Source organism: Neofelis nebulosa, chromosome 1, assembly GCF_028018385.1.
Source record: "Neofelis nebulosa isolate mNeoNeb1 chromosome 1, mNeoNeb1.pri, whole genome shotgun sequence".
NCBI classification, from domain to species: domain Eukaryota; kingdom Metazoa; phylum Chordata; class Mammalia; order Carnivora; family Felidae; genus Neofelis; species Neofelis nebulosa.
The window spans coordinates 116703750-116720782 of record NC_080782.1 but is presented as its reverse complement, the minus strand read 5'-3'; positions in this window follow the sequence as shown (position 1 = coordinate 116720782).

Below are 17033 nucleotides of genomic sequence, written 5' to 3'. Positions count from 1 at the left end.
CCTTTCTTTTGTTAATTAGCTCCACTCAAGTCAACTTTGCCCTGCAGTGGTCTATAGCCCTATTTACCTGTTTATCTAATTTGGTCCTTCCTTCCTGTGAAAGCCGCTTTCTGCTATAGTACTAAGTTGGGGGGCATTTCCGCCCTGAATACCTAATCTTGTTTACCTTATATACATTTGTTCTATACTGGGGCCTTTGCCCCGTCCTTTCCATACCTATTTACCTAATTTTGTTTACCCAAACTTGGGTGTGAGCATCCTATGGCTTTGTAGTTCTTTATGCCTTGTTAACCCATCAGTGCAGGTTCAGGGAATTCCTAAGCTAATTTGCCACATTTAGTATATTTAAAATCCTTAAGACTCAACTCTTCATTATTTAAGAAAACAGTTTTTATTTAACCTAATACACATATGAATGAAGACTAAGAGAAATAACAGGTCTCAAAAGGCTCAGCACAGTTTCATTACATCAATTAATTTCATTTGATTTATTTCTTACATTAACTTATTACATATTAATTAACAAGAATTTCCCTTTGTTTAAAAAAACATTTAAGGGGCGCCTGGGTGGCCCAGTCAGTTAAGCGCCCAACTTCAGCTCAGGTCATGATCTCACAGTTTGTGGGTTTGAGCCCCACGTTGGGATCTGTGCTGATAGTTCAGAGCCTGGAGCCTGCTCCAGATTCTGTCTCCCTCTCTCTGCTCCTCCCTTGCTCACGCTCTCTCTCTCAAAATAAATAAACATTAAATTAAAAAAACATTACTTTTTTTTTTTTTGGCACTACCCCTTCTTAAAGGCAAAGTGACAGGGAAAAATATGTTACAAGATGGCCGACAGGACTGATAGGGGAATTCCAGTCCCTGCCTGAAGACTCCCCTTCTAGGTTTTTCTTCCCACCCCACTTGCCACGCAAGAACAGACTATAAATTGTCCCCTCTGCTTATGCTGGGGACTCAGGCCTCTGGAAAGCAATCTCCTCTGAGCCCGCCAGTGTAAAATAAACCTTCTGCCTTCCAAGAATTCCAATTGCCACTTGGTCCTTCCACTGGGCGATCCAGACCAGTTTCCATAACAAAATAACACAACGGAAAGGTAACAGAGCACTACTTTCCTACCCTCAGATAAAGTGATTCATGGCTTTATGTTAGTGATTAACATAAAATAGAACTTAAAGAATCTATAGCATTCATTACTACAAAACTCATTTGTATCGCTTTCTGAATGACTATAATGTTTCTGGAAATAGAAGTCATTTTTCAATATAGTTTTCTCATAAGAGCTGTGTACAAAGACTGGTTCTCATTTAATTGTAGACAGATCTCTTAAGAATCCATGGCATTCTTCAGCCACTTAGGAAGCCAGAGTGAAATGGCAAAAATATACAAGAGACATGAAAGTTCTGCATGGCTAAACCTTTTTATCTATAGCATCATTGTTTTCATAGAAAATTATTTATGTCTTATGTTTTCTAAAGCAGGAGATTTGTTAAAAATATATAAAGGAAATACACTGATTTTAAAAATTTCTGAACCTTAATATCCAAAGAACATACAGATCTGATCTTATGTGTGCTGACTTTCTTTACCATATGTAAAAAGCATGGGAAAAAACCCTAGATGCTTTCAACAAAATAGGAAGGACAAGAGGAGTCATTTCATATAAAGCTACAGCAAGCAAACATCATGAAGAATAATTTATTTTAAGGTTGTCATGATGCTGTCTAAAAAAATAGAAAGAAAGCATGTAGGCTAATACATAATCATGCATGAGCCCACCATGATCCCCCAAAAGGAGGGTTTTATCTAAGCACCTACACATGCTGAAATCTATTTTTTATTTTTTCTTATATTTGTTTAAGTAAACTTTGCACCTAACGTAGGTTCACACTCACAACCGTGAGATCAAGTGTCACAAGCTCCACCAAATAAGCCAGCCAGATGCACCCGAAATCTTTTAAAAGATCAGGAACTGCCTATGTCCAGACTCGATAGTTATCCTTTTCTTTAAACCATACTTGCTTGCTCAAAGCACTTCTAGAAAAGCACACATTTTGACCAGAAAAAAAGAGTGCTTGTGAGAATAAAAGCCAGCCTTCTCTGCTTCAAAACCAAGTAATGTCATTGTCTACTTAAGGTCTGTAAAGTCTGATAGTTTTCTGTCCTGTATCCTTCTGTCTTGATCCTGATAATTGGTATCCATTTGGGCTTTGTGGCTTTACAAAGCTCTACATTGGTGACTAGATATTGAGGAAGATCCTGGTAAGATTTACTTGAGGTTTCTTGGCAACCCAACCAGATTTTGAAAGGCATCTATGTTTACCATTATACCACCAACGCTGCACTCAACCAGATTTTGAACACTTTCTCATCCGGGATTCCTTACATAGTTTTTCTCCTGCTTTTTAGATCACCTCTGGAAAAGGACAGACCATTTCTTCGCACTGCCTGGTGTATCTGTAAGTTCTCTGTGACACTTTCTCTGGTGACAATTATGCTGAATTCAATTTCCCTGGTGTTTCTTACCCCACTATTGTCTCTCCTTTCTATGCTTCTTTTTCTAAGCACTGAGTGTATATTTTCACAATCCCTTTCCTTCCGCATTTTCCAAAGAATCCATCAGAGCTTTACGTGCTCCTGAGTATTACAGAAAACCATGATGGTTTGAATCATGTCCATGAGAAGGAGGCATTTTTTTATTTTCATGTGTGATTGTAACTGGAACATTTTTTTTTAATATAATTTGTTGTTAAGTTCACTAACATATAGTGTATACAGTGCGCTCTTGGCTTTGGGAGTAGATTACCAGGATTCATCGCTTACAATATCCAGTGCTCATCTCAACAAGTGCCCTCCTCAATGCCCATTTTCTCCTCTCCCCCACTCACCCCCATCAACCCTCAGTTTGTTCTTTGTATTTAAGAGTCTCTTATGGCTTGCCTTCCTCTCTGTTTGAAACTATTTTTCCCCTTCCCTTCCCCCATGGTGTTCTGTTACATTTCTCAAATTAACTTCTTTAAACAATATTGTTCAGCCATAAAAAGGAATGAAATCTTGCCATTTGCCACAACATGGATAGAACTTGAAAGAATTTTGCTAAGTGAAATAAAACAAAAGAAGATAAATACTGTATGATCACGCTTATATGTGGAATCTAAACTAAAACAAAAACAAAAACCCTGCACTCATGGATATACAGAACAGATTGATGTTTGCCTGAAGTGGGGGAATTGGGTTGAGAAAAATAGGTGAAAATTTTTTTAAATAACAAATTTTAGTTCGGTGTTTATGAACACTTCAGAAAAACTAATAACATTGATTTTCAAGCGATAGAGATAGAAGTTTTAGCCAAAGAGTCCCCTTAGATAGGAAATCGTCCAGGATTCGGTAAATATATTTAGCTGCCTAGATTATATACCCTGAGTTATTTCTGAATGGTATTGTCCCCCCTACTGACACCACTACTCCCTGATTAATTCTCTTCGGGATAACTGAAATTACAGAGATGTTAGAAAAATCCCAAAGATTGGAAGAGACCTCATTGCAATCCATTGTTCTACATTATCCCTATCACCATTGCCCTGAGAAGTCCTAGTCCCTAACCTGCCACCTAGAGATTACCTCATACAGTATGAACTCTACAACTTTCAACTATTAGGGCTGCCTAATAAGGGCTATCTGGGAGCAAATGATAAGCCTAGAGTCTTGGCACAGTTAATAAGAAGCAAATGAGCCAGTTCCATAAAAAATAATTTCCCAGTAAGAGGTCATGGGAAGACAAGGACAGAAAGACACAGGGGTGGGGAAGGAAAGGAGAATAGGAAAAGTAATTCTTTATCACATACCAAAAAAAAGAGGACAAAAATTTTCAGGCAAATAAATAATATGAGCAAAGGCTTTGAACCATAAGGGGCATGCATTTTCTGATATAGTAAATATTTTCTGGGATTTCATGGAGCTTGTAGAAGCACCAGAAAATTTAGTCCAGGGGCACTTGTATGTACAATTTTAATGATATTTAAAGAATTTTTATTTCTTTCTAGAGGCAATTGAAAAAATTAGATCATTCTGAGCATGGGAGAAATTAGTTAATTTCTATCAATAAATATCCTTTAATTAATACTTTATGCATCATACAGTGTTTCAAAATAAACTGATTTGCATAAAATGACATTAAAATTAGCTCAGCTGATATTAAGTAAATAAAACTAGTTGCAGAAAAGTTTATAAAATGTTTCTAGGAAATATAAAAGTTCTGGTTTGGAATAGTAGAAAATTGTGGGAGTCAAGTCCCAGTTACCCCCACTGTAGCTGCACATTTACCTTGATTACTTTTTTTAAGTTTATTTATTTATTTTGAGAGAGAGAGGAAAAGTCAGAGAGAGAGGAGAGATAATCCCAAGCAGGCTCTGCACTATCAGCATAGACCATGAGATCATGACCTGAGCCAAAGTCAAGAGTCAGATGCTTAACCGACTGAGCCATCCAGGTGCCCCTATCTTGGTTACTTTTAAAAATGCCATGGGGCACCTGGGTGGCTCAATCGGTTGAGTGTCCGACTTCAGGCTCAGGTCATGATCTCACAGCTCGTGAGTTTGAGTCCTGCGTCGGGCTCTGTGCTGACAGCTCAGAGCCTGGAGCCTGCTTCGGGTTCTGTCTCCCTCTCTCTCTGCTCCTAGCCCACTCGCATTCTGTCTCTGTCTCTCTCAAAAATAAATAGACATTTAAAAAAAATAATGCCAGTGCCCTCCACCACCACCACCACCACCACCAAAAAAAACCCCCACCAATGCTCAGGGTCTAACATAGAGCAATTGAATCACCATCTCAGGGAAGGAACCCAGGTGTTATTATAAATCTCCTCAAGTGATTCTCATATCTGGTCATGCTTAGCAATTACAGATCTAGAATTCTTTTTCTCTTGCCCTAGGTCTTTTGAGCCTACACAACACACTTGCTTGGACAGATTCTACATATCTGTTATAGGACCTATAACTACACATTATTTTCTCCCCTCCCCATTCATCTGTGCCTATCAGATCAAATTGTCCCCTACTGCATGCTGCATGAATAGATTTGATGCCATCTGTATAAGGCAAGTTCCCACAATCTGGGCAGGATGAAAGGTACTCCAGTGCCTTATCTATAATCGTTTATCTTACATCTAGTTTCTTACACAAATATATTTAGAGGAGATTTCTCAACATAGTGGAGCTAGCTGATGAGGCAAGAGTGAACAAGACACTCTTCTTTTGTCCTTTCTTCTTTTTTTCAACGTTTTTTTTTTTTTTTTTTTTTTTTTGGGACAGAGAGAGACATAGCATGAACGGGGGAGGGGCAGAGAGAGAGGGAGACACAGAATCGGAAACAGGCTCCAGGCTCTGAGCCATCAGCCCAGAGCCTGACGCGGGGCTCGAACTCACGGACCGCGAGATCGTGACCTGGCTGAAGTCGGACGCTTAACCGACTGCGCCACCCAGGCGCCCCATTTTGTCCTTTCTTCTTCCTGAATAGGCAATCTGTGGTAGGTTATGGTGACTTTTGTGTGTAAGATAGCTTCCCTTATCAACAATAGCCAAATTATGGAAAGAGCCCAAATGCCCATTGATGGCTAATGGGATAAAGAAGATGTGGTATATACATATATACAACTGAATACTACTCAGCCATAAAAAAGAATGAAATCTTGCCCTTTGCAATGACTTGGATGGAACTAGAGTTTATTACTCTAAGCAAAATAAATCAGCCAGAGAAAGTCAAATACTGTAAGATTTTCACACATATGTGGAATTTAAGAAACAAAACAGATAAACATAGGCGAAAGAAAAAAAGAGAGGGAGGTAAACCATAAGAGAGACTCTTAACAGTAAGAACAAACTGAGGGTTGCTGGAGAGGATGTGGGCAGGGATGGGCTAAATGGGTGATGGGCATTCAGGAAGGCACTTGTTGGGGTGAGCACTGCATGTTATATATAAATGGTGAATCAGTCAACTGTATTCCTGAATCTAATATTACACTATTATGAAATATAAAAGATGGCTTCCCAGACTGCTCTAGGCCTGATCTTTCTAGTAGTGTCTCTTCCTGCTTCTTTGAAGGATCAATTGAATATTCAAAATCGCATGCATTTTTAAATGCTGCATAGAGGATTATTATCCCCTAGCTTTGCCAACACATATCTGTTAACATGCTACTTTCTGCTGATGTCTGAGATAGGGTAAAGAAGGTAAAATCTTCTGTATTGGAGAATAAGGAATTCAGAAGTTAGGGAATTATAGCTCTTCTTTCTCAAAGGGGAGGATCTAGGATATGGTCTTTGGTTCCAGGTCTTCTGCCCATTAAAAAAAACAGACAGTGGGGCTGTGTGTCATAAACATTTTAAAGAGTTTCTTTACAGAATTCTTTGAGAATGACCGGGGGGGGGGGGTGCGGGGAGGGTTCCATTTTGTAATGCTTAGCTCTGACATTTTCAATAGGTTAACAAAAGAGAGTGCTTCAAAAACCCTTTTAAAAATTGCATCAGTGATGGATTCTGGTCCAACATGTAAAGAGCTTGGAAGGTGTCACCCACATCTTCACAACAAGAAAAGAATCTGAATGAACTGAAAATGAATAACTTAGGTCTGTCAGAGATCACAGGGAAACCACTGACTGAAACCCAAAAAGACTGGCTGATGTAGAGAATTACAGCCACTGTAATTGAGTGGCAAAAGCCACTGCTGGACCCGGCACCTAGCAAGAGGTCTCTAAGGATAATTGACCTATTTATCGCTAGAGATAATGTTAACTAGCTCTGAGTTAAGAAAAACTCTGAGTGCCCACACATATGGGAACTCTCATACTGTCATGTATTTTACTTCCAAGAGACCCAATAGGTTCTCAGGATGAAAATCAGAGAAAAATCCCCTAGTGCTTCTGTCAGGAGATTAATAACCATTTTAAAATATTCAAAGCCCATTTGGTTATTCTTAATAAAGACCTTACACTCAAGGAACATGAATGTACCCTTGTCTGATTTGAGTTTTCTAGAGTCTATCAACATGGAGGAAGGGAAATTATGCATAACATAGACTACATTACTTAAAGCAACGTTTTCCACCCTTGATTTTGGCACATATAAAAAGTATAGATAACCTAGATCATCCTTGTTCTGTTGTATCAAAATCTCCAGGACAAATGTCCTGTACCTAAAATTTTAGCAAGAACCCATAGTAAGGCAAACATTGACAGACACTGTTAGCCCTAAGAAGTGCTGACATTTGAAAGAAATACAGCTTCTGTACAGAAGTTTGGGCGGGAGTTGCTGTGTTTTTTAAGGTACAGGTGAAGCCAACATTTCAGAGGCAAAAAAGAGTATAGCACTTAAATATGTTTTAAATAATTTGTGATTTTACTTTTTTTTTTAATGTAATGGCTCCAAGATGAATGGATAGACTTGGGCTGGATGGGGCCCTGCCATCTGCAACTTAAGTCTTTCATGGACTGAGTTCTATCGGTATATTTTCTATATCTAATATAAAAAGACCAGTTTTTTAACGTTTATTTATTCTGAGAGAGAGAGACAGAGCATGTGTGGGGGAGGGGCAGAGAGAGAGAGAGACACAGAATCCAAAGCAGGCTCCAGGCCCTGAGCTGTCAGCACAGAGCCCCGCGCGGGGCTTGAACTCATGAGCCATGAGATCATTTTTTTTTTTTTTTTTTTTTTTTAATATATGAAATTTACTGTCAAATTGGTTTCCATACAACACCCAGTGCTCATCCCAAAAGGTGCCCTCCTCAATACCCATCACCCACCCTGCCCTCCCTCCCACCCCCCATCAACCCTCAGTTCGTTCTCAGTTTTTAACAGTCTCTTATGCTTTGGCTCTCTCCCACTCTAACCTCTTTTTTTTTTTTTTTCCCTTCCCCTCCCCCATGGGTTTCTGTTAAGTTTCTCAGGATCCACATAAGAGTGAAACCATATGGTATCTGTCTTTCTCTGTATGAGCCATGAGATCATAACCTGAGCTGAGGTCTGATGCTCAACCGACTGAGCCACCCAGGCGCCCCCAATTTTTTAAGCTTGGAGCAATAGACTTGAAAGTTCTAGACCTGCTGAATTTTATCAAATAAACTTTCATGGCGTGACAACCCAAAGTTGTGGCTCTATACAGTTACAAGTGTTTGATGGCACTTCTGAACCCCTACAAGAAAATTATGTCCCAAATGTGCTTAAAGTAAAATGTTGTTCAGTAATACTCTTTTGGTATTTTTATAATTAATGATTCACCTGTGTTAGATTAGATGTTGTTATAACTGAATATAATTTGTTCAACAGGCCAAATAAGGTCATCACCTCTCTTTAAAAGTTTTGGCTTTGGGGCTCCTGGGTGGCTCAGTTGGTTGAGTGACTTGATTTTGGCTTAGGTCACAATCTCATGGCTCTGAGTTCAAGCCCCACGTCAGGCTCTGTGCTGACAGCTCAGAGCCTGGAACCTGCTTTGGATTCTTTGTCTCCCTCTTTCTCTGCCCTTCTCCCGCTCATGCTCTGACTTTCTCAAAAATAAATAAACTTTAAAAAAAAAAAAAAGAAAGAAAGAAAATTCTTATAAGAATGTAGTGCTTAGAATTACAATAGCATGGTATTAAAACAAATATTCTCCTAACATTTTAAGAGTTTTCTGTCCTGGACAAGTTAGACTAGAATGCTCTGGCCCAGATACATTTGTACTGGTCATTGCCAGAGACATCTTTTAAAGTATGGTATAGGTTGCAAAATGCCTTCGGTTTCTTCTGAGACAGAAGGTGAACTGGAGGAATTCAGTCTTCCTTGAAATACGGGCAAATGTGAACTTTTGTTACTCTATTTTCAACAGTATGAAGTTTAAACACACACACACACACACACAACATTATTCAGCAACCCGGTGGTGGAGTTCATGTACATGTCTCAGTTGGTGTTTTACATATTTACGTAAAATTCAGGTAACTCGCTGTTTTTGCCCAAAATAGTGGATTTCTTTGCCCACAATTTATAGGGCTGTGGCACTGGGAGACTGAGAACTGCTCTTACTTCTCATTAATTCCTTCCTTCTCCCTTAACATCTCTATTATGTTAAAGATACAGTCTTCTCCTTCCTGTCTTACCTCTGATGCAAGTTGAATAATATCTTCTTTTTTTTTTTTTTACTGGAACTTTTAACTCACACATCTAACATCCCTTGTACTGGACAATTTAAAAAAAAAAAAAGTCTTGTGGCCTTCTGAGATTTACAGGCTGTCTCTCCTGCTCTTAACAGCGGCAGATGAATACATATAGGAGGAGAGGTCTAGTGTAAGAGACATGAAGGGCTTCACAATAATTTCAACTGTAGGCTTCAGTTTCCTTTTTCCTCAAATGTCCTGCATCAGAAGAATTGATCTGTCACAGAAGCTTCTGATGGTGTCTATGTCAATAATTCAAAGAGCCACTGTCAGAATAATTTTCACTTAACTAGAATAATGGAGCGCTTTCTGCACTCGCCAGATTTTATGTTCTTCCATTAAATTGGAACTGAACAGTGCTATACTTGAAGTTTCCTTTCTGAGTCCTAGCTTTTGCCACTGTTTAAAAAAGACAGGTTCGATTATGGTGGCAAAGGCAAGCCTAACACCCAATTCTGACTGCAAACTGTTTTAATATGTTATTCTTTACATCTGAGACACAGGGATTGTTACTCCCACACTTAAAGAAGTTGTATATTAGGAAATCTAAATATTGTGTCATGATTACTGAGTGGTAGATGGGAACTGAAATCAAGTTTCAATTGCCACAACTCCAGAAATCTGATTGTGAAGGAGATTAGTGAATTAGGAAGACAATGGCTGATTAAATCTTACCCTACTTCAAAACCTCCAATGTTACCCACTTACCTTATTTATATAACTTAAGGCATTGCTCCATGTGGTCTCAGTTTCATTCCTGTGAATATTCTTTATTTTTTTCGAGATTTATTGAGATTGAACTGACATATAACATTGTGTAAGTTTAAGATGTATAATGTGATGATTGGATACAAATATATATTGAGAAATGATTAACACAGGAAGTCGGTCTCTCCTGTGCCTCCTATACACATCCTATCCTTTAGGTGAGGGTCCAAAGCTGGCTACACCATTGCTCCGCTGGCAGTTTTTCAAACATACCATCACGCAGGCTTTGGGTACAAACAGTTGATTCACCCTCTCGGCGGTGAGATCTAACAGCGATAAAAGGTCTCCAGCTGATACCAATTCCTGGCTGGAAATTTGTACTATAGTTTCACAAGATGCTTTCATTGGAAGAAACTGGTTAGAGAATGTAGGAGAACTCTGTATCATTTCTTACAACTGTATTGACTCTGTAAGTATGTCAAAACAAAAAGCTTAAATTTAAACTTTCAGGAGAGCCTATGGGGCGCCTGGGTGGCTCAGTCGGTTAAGCGGCCGACTTCGGCTCAGGTCATGATCTCACAGTCCGTGAGTTCGAGCCCCGCGTCGGGCTCTGTGCTGACAGCTCGGAGCCTGGAACCTGTTTCCGATTCTGTGTCTCCCTCTCTCTGACCCTCCCCTGTTCATGCTCTGTCTCTCCCTATCTCAAAATAAATAAAACGTTAAAAAAAATTTTTTTTTAATAAATAAATAAACTTTCAGGAGAGCCTAAATTTAAAATAAATCTCCAATTGAGTCTATGTGCTCTGGTGTTGCAAAATACTGAGGGTCTAGGCAAGTATCAAATTACGGTTCACAAAACTCCTTGTCTTTGCTGGCTTTGATTCTCCTGTCCTTTCCAACTCAATAGCTTGGAAAGCTTACATGTATTTTCTCTATCTTAGTATCTATGATTATTCTTATTACCTTTTCCCATCCTCATACTTGTGTATTCATCAAGATCAAATTGTCCCAAGCCTCTTGCTGAGGGAACAACTGGGACATCTTTATGACACAGAACACAGAATACTTCAAGGTCTTACTTACTAGGGATCATCTGTTTTAGCCCATCTGGCTCCTCACCAATAGGCTCATAAGGGAGACTCCTCTGCTGGGTGGTAGTGGTTGAGAAAAAAAGATGAGCAAAATAGACACAGTCCCTAGAGATGTGGACCTTATTCTCTCCACTGCCTTCTCTGCTTCCGGTCAGTGAAGTAGGACATGTATAAAGGTAGCCGTGGTCCACAGCATTGCTGTGAGGATTGTTACAGGTCACTCCTTCCTGTAATAACTATTTCCATGTTCTCTGGAAAAAGCTGAGACTCCAAAGTACCTTTTCCCTTCAATGGCAGCCAGGTTCCTTGTGGGCTGTGCCAAAGCATCTGGGAATAAGCAGCTCCTTCTTGAATGTGCTAAGAGGATTTTTCTTGGGATTGCTCTCATGTCTCTAGAAGGCCTTTTTTTCACATATATGTCCTACTGAATATGAGAGTTGGACAAAGGAAAATGAGAATGCATGGTCTACCTTAATTAGGAATCTAAGAATTAATTAATTAATTAGGAATTCAGTGGGGTGGGAGGGGTTTCTGGGTCAGTCAGAAACTTTTATCTGGAAATAGGAAATTTATCCCTGTGCCGTGTGTTATAAACCTGCCAAAGTTTCCTTCCACAGAATTGATAAAATGTCTCTCTTCTCATCGTGGATCAAAGCTATTTTCATCATTGCCTTGGCATTTCCTCTTTATTTTGGTGAGTGAATTTTCCAATTCGAGGTGAAATATTTCATATCTTAGAAAAATGCAGGAAATAACCGCTGTAATCTAGGCATGAGGGAGCTTTTTGGAAACATCTAAACTGATGAAGCGATAAAAGGCACATTACAAATGTCTTTTAAAAATTGCGTCAGTGGATTGTTTTTCCTCACTTCCTATTTTGGACAGGTGAAGACAGAATAATGGGTTAGAATGGGCAGCAGAAGTTCGCTCTTCATTCATCTATGACTAAAGACCATGACCCAAATCCTTTTTTTTTCCCCCTTTTTGGATGTCAAATTCCATGATTGATAAATACAAACTGTGAGGAGGAATGATCTCTTCTGGGTCTGCTGTTGGTTAATATCCTGACTTCTTGACCACTCACTGAGTTCCTGAAGATAGGCCTTTGTTTAAGGAGAGACATGTTGACTCCTCTGGTAAAAGTTATCTTTCTTAAAGCTCAGGATAAACCATGAATTTCAGAAGAAGGCATCTGTGTTCTATTGGATAGATGCACACATTTAGGTCAGAGTACTGATTAATTAAGCACTAACTGATTTCTTCATATTTAAGTGATATACTCTAACGCATTGTCTTCTCGGTCTTGGATGTGTCGTCTACAAAACTTGGGGGGAAAACAATGCTATCTTCAAAAAAGGATGTCAGGGATTATTAAAAATTATACATCAAATTATTTTTCAAAGAGTGAGAATAATTGGGGATTTCAAACAATTTCCAAATGTGATAATGTTCAGTGGATTTTTTATTTTGCTAATGGAACAAAAGTCTTGCCTCATTACTTGCTGGGTGTTGAGTAGCAATTCACATAGGTGTCTGCTATTAAGAGATGGGCTCTGTTTACCACAGACCATTCTGCTTCTTCCTCCTCCCCACCCCACTTCCTCTTCTGCCTTCTCCTTCTTCTTTCCTTGTTCTCCTTCTCTTTTCCCTTCTCCTCTTCCTCTTCTTCTTAATTTTTAATTTTTTCATCTATTTGTTGGTTGCAGAAACTTCTTTGGCACCTATGCCAGAAGCCAGAAGTATGGTAAGTGAAAAAGGATGGAAGTTGGAAAAAATAAAGTAAATAATTAGTTTATTTTATTATAAATTTTAATAGCAAAATTCCTCAAACAAATGTACAAGGAGATCTTTCAAAAAGTAAAAAAAAAAAAAGTATCATTATTGCACTGAAGTCAAGAAATAGAAACGTAGCAGCCACATAAAACCATTACCCAGACAACACAAAAATGTTCATCTCCCATTACACAAAAATTCAGTTAATGTGCACAAATATGTCATACAAGCATCTGAGAAAGGTCAAATGGTGTTGACAATAGAAGTGTTCATTTTAGCAAAACGAAGGTTTTAAAGACACAAATAAATATATAACCAAAATATGCACTTTAAGGGTGGATCAAATAATTATATATATACTTAGTGGAATATCAAATAGAGGTGAAAAATTAAACTACAGATTTATGTCTATGAATAAACAGAGAAATTTAAGCAGATATAAGCACGCACACATATTGTTCATTTATGTAAATTACCAATACTGTCAATACTAAACAAATTGCGTTTATATTCGTATGTTTATACACACCCACACACAAACACACACACAGACACACACATACATAGTGAAATTATCAAGAAAGACAGGGGAGTGATAAATAGAAAAACTCAGTTTCATGATTTCTTCTAGAGTTTGGAAGGAGAAAGACATGAAGGGAAGTGAAGATGGTGGTCACTAAATTAGAAAACCACATTCAGCCATTTCTAAGACCTTTTAAAAAAAGTTTGTAAACTTTGTTTACACGTTTGTAAAGACATTTTAATATCTTATTTTTTAAGTGGCATGTCTCCATTCTTATAGGTGTTAGTGTTATAGATGTTTGTTTTCAAAACTACATACAGACTATAATTTTTTAATTTTGATGCATAACATTTCTTTCTTTTTTATGTTTATTTCTTTATTTGGAGGGAGAGAGGAGAGAGAGTGTGCACATGCAAGCAGGGGAGGGGCAGAAGGAGAGGGAGAGAGGATCCTGAGCTGCTTCCGGAAGTGGTGCACGGGCTCTGATCATGACCTGAGCTGAAATCAAGAGTCGGAAACTTAACCAACTGAGCCACCCAGGCATCCCAATGTGTAGCATTTCATATGACGATTAAAGAAAATTTTAGTTTCTTTCCCTGATAAATTCTATTGTATCTCTATGTTTAACAGCCACAATGTAGACCATATTCAGATGAGCAAGATTATTGCACCAGAGAATCAGATCCAATCTGTGCGAACAATGGAAAAACTTATGGAAATACGTGTACTTTCTGCAGGGAAAAGAAGTAAGTACACAATAGTGAATATTTGCTCTTCAAAAGTATGAAGAAACCATCACAAAAGGATCACAAAATCCATGTTGCCAATAACCTAGGCACAACATATATAGACAGTAACTGTAAGATGCCTGTAAAAAATTAGGGGCCACACTTGTATCTTTCCCTGAAGTTCTTGTTTCTGAAATTTAATTTTGTATTTGAGCTCTCACTATAATTTTGCTTCATAATGTGCAAAGGTATAAATCAATTAATTGAACTTAATTGAGAATTACTAATGACAGACTAGCAATCACTATGATGTAATTCCAAAGCCCAGATGCAGAACACTAGATCTCTGAGGTGGCCATGATCCTGACCCTTGCAGACCTCTATCTGCAGGGAGCATAGTCATGCAAGAAACTGAACTAACCTTTACAGTTTGAAATCCATCAAAATGGGCCCATTCATCTAGAAAGAGGCTCCTCTGATGGCCAAGTTTGTCTCATAAACTCCAGGATAGCCTCCAAATATCTTCCTTGGAGGGCAGGGCATTCTGGAACACTCCCATCAAATCTCCCATCCTGTCCCCCTCACTCTGAAAAAGTTTGCCGTCTGATGGCTGGTTTGTCCAACCTTCCCACCTCCCCCCCTTATTTTCTCTCACAGGTGTTTGCTTTCACACATCTTTGCACATTTAAGCCCCTAAATTGGCCTCTGTTTCCAAAGAACTATTAAGACAGTCTCCATTATCTCCTCTCTCAGATCTGGGTGCATCCCCAAAGACTGAGTCAAAACTGACTCAGAATGTAGGAAGAGTCAAGCAACCCAATAGGGGAAGAGGACATGGGCCAGACCCTAGTAGCCAAACCCAGCTGCTTCCGGAAGTGGTGCACAGGCTCCGAATCATGTTCCATGTTCAAACCCCTCCTATTGAGAAGTGCTTTGTTATCATCATGTTTCACATACAAACTATATTCTGCATGCATATCATCTGACTTTCTCCACCATAGAAGTGGATCCAATTTGTGCAACCAATGATCACATTTATAGCAATGAAGGTATTGTCTTCAGTGATACTACCGGGGGAGTTTAAAAGATCTCTTTTATTTTTATTTTTTTTATTTATTTTTGGGACAGAGAGAGACAGAGCATGAACGGGGGAGGGGCAGAGAGAGAGGGAGACACAGAATCGGAAACAGGCTCCAGGCTCCGAGCCATCAGCCCAGAGCCTGACGCGGGGCTCGAACTCACGGACCGCGAGATCGTGACCTGGCTGAAGTCGGACGCTTAACCGACTGCGCCACCCAGGCGCCCCAAAAGATCTCTTTTAAATAAAGTTTTCATTTTAGAATAACTTTAAATTTTCAGAAGAATTTAAGAGATAGTATCAATTTTCTATATCTTTTATCCAGTCTTTCCCAAGGTTAATACCTTGTAGAACCCTGGCAAACTTCTCGAAACTAAGAAATTAACATTGTTATATCACTATTAACTAACCTACAGGATTTTTTTGGATTTCACAACCTTTTCCATTAATGTACTTCTTTTTTTTTTAACATTTTTTAAATGTAGCACACTTTATTTCTTTCCTAAAACTTTTTAATTTACTTTTTTTTCCCCCTGTCTCTTGCTTTCTCTACAGGAAAAATGGTGACAAATTTGATTTTGTGCATTTTGGTTACTGTTGAATATTGATCACACTGTAGCTTTCATTGTCATCACATTTTGTGATACATTCCACAGCCATTTAGAATATTCTCAATCAGAGCCTTCAATTCATAGATGACCAGGTACATCCTATGAACAGAAGATGAAATACAGAGCATTTAAACTTTTTTCCAACTCTACGTTCCTGTCATTTCAGGATTTTTAATTCTCTATGTTCAATTATTCAATGATAATTTGAAAAACTAATGTCTTAATTGCATGTTTGATAGCATAAAAAGTAGCATAATTAAAAAAATAAATGTTTAACTCATTAAAATGTTTAATTGTTGTTATCTTTCTTAAAATACCCTTTCTTGGGGTACCTGGGTGGATCACTCAGTTGAGCATATGACTTCGGTTCAGGTCATGATCTCACAGCTGGGAGTTTGAACCCAGCATCGGGCTGTGTGCTGACAGCTCAAAGCCTGGAGCCTGCTTTGGATTCTGTGTCTCCCTCTCTCTCTGCCCCTCCCCTGCTCTCTCTCTCTTCCTCTCAAAAATAAGTAAAACATTAAAGAAATTTAAAAATAAAGTAAAATAAAATACCCTTTCTTTAACTGAGCCATGAGTTAAGACATGTGCATACTTTTGGCAACTATTATCAAAGCAATTTTTAGAGGTGAACAAGTAATATGTTACTTGAGTGTTTAACAAAAATACAGATTCTTGGGTCCTTTCTGTTTTAGACAATCAAAATTTCCAAGAAATGGAGGTCTGGGAAATTGAATTCTAGAAACGCCCAAGGTTAATGTTATGGTCATGAAAGCTAGGCAATAAGAACTTAATTGTTTAGTTAATTAATAAGAGCTTAAATTTTGTAATTGAATGAATTAAAGAATGTGCTCAAAGATACTGCAAGATTTCTAAGGCTTAGGAAATATTTATTGTATTATTTTCTTTCTCACGAATAAATCAAGAGTTGAGTGAGTAATGCCAGATGATACTAGGATATCCATTGGTGGTGAAAGTCTGATGCTTTTCCTTTTCCTTCCGTCTCTCAACTAACAAGAACAGCTTCTAGCTAAGTGGCCAAATGCTCATTTCAAGCCCAATTTTGATGACAGAGATGTAGATTGACTACTGGAAAATAAGTAGCAACCTGCCATACACAGTACATCAAGCATGCTCATTTTTGGTTAAAAGTTTTTTCACAGTTTTATTGAAGTGTGTGATCTATGTAGGGGCTATTTCTTTGCTTAAAATCTTTAGGATTAATTCTTAATGAAAATATCTGTTGGAATGTACTTTTTTGAGAGAGAGCGGGAGAGAGAGCACACGTGAGCAGGGGACAGGGGCACGGGAGATAGAGAATCTTCAGCAGGCTCCATTCT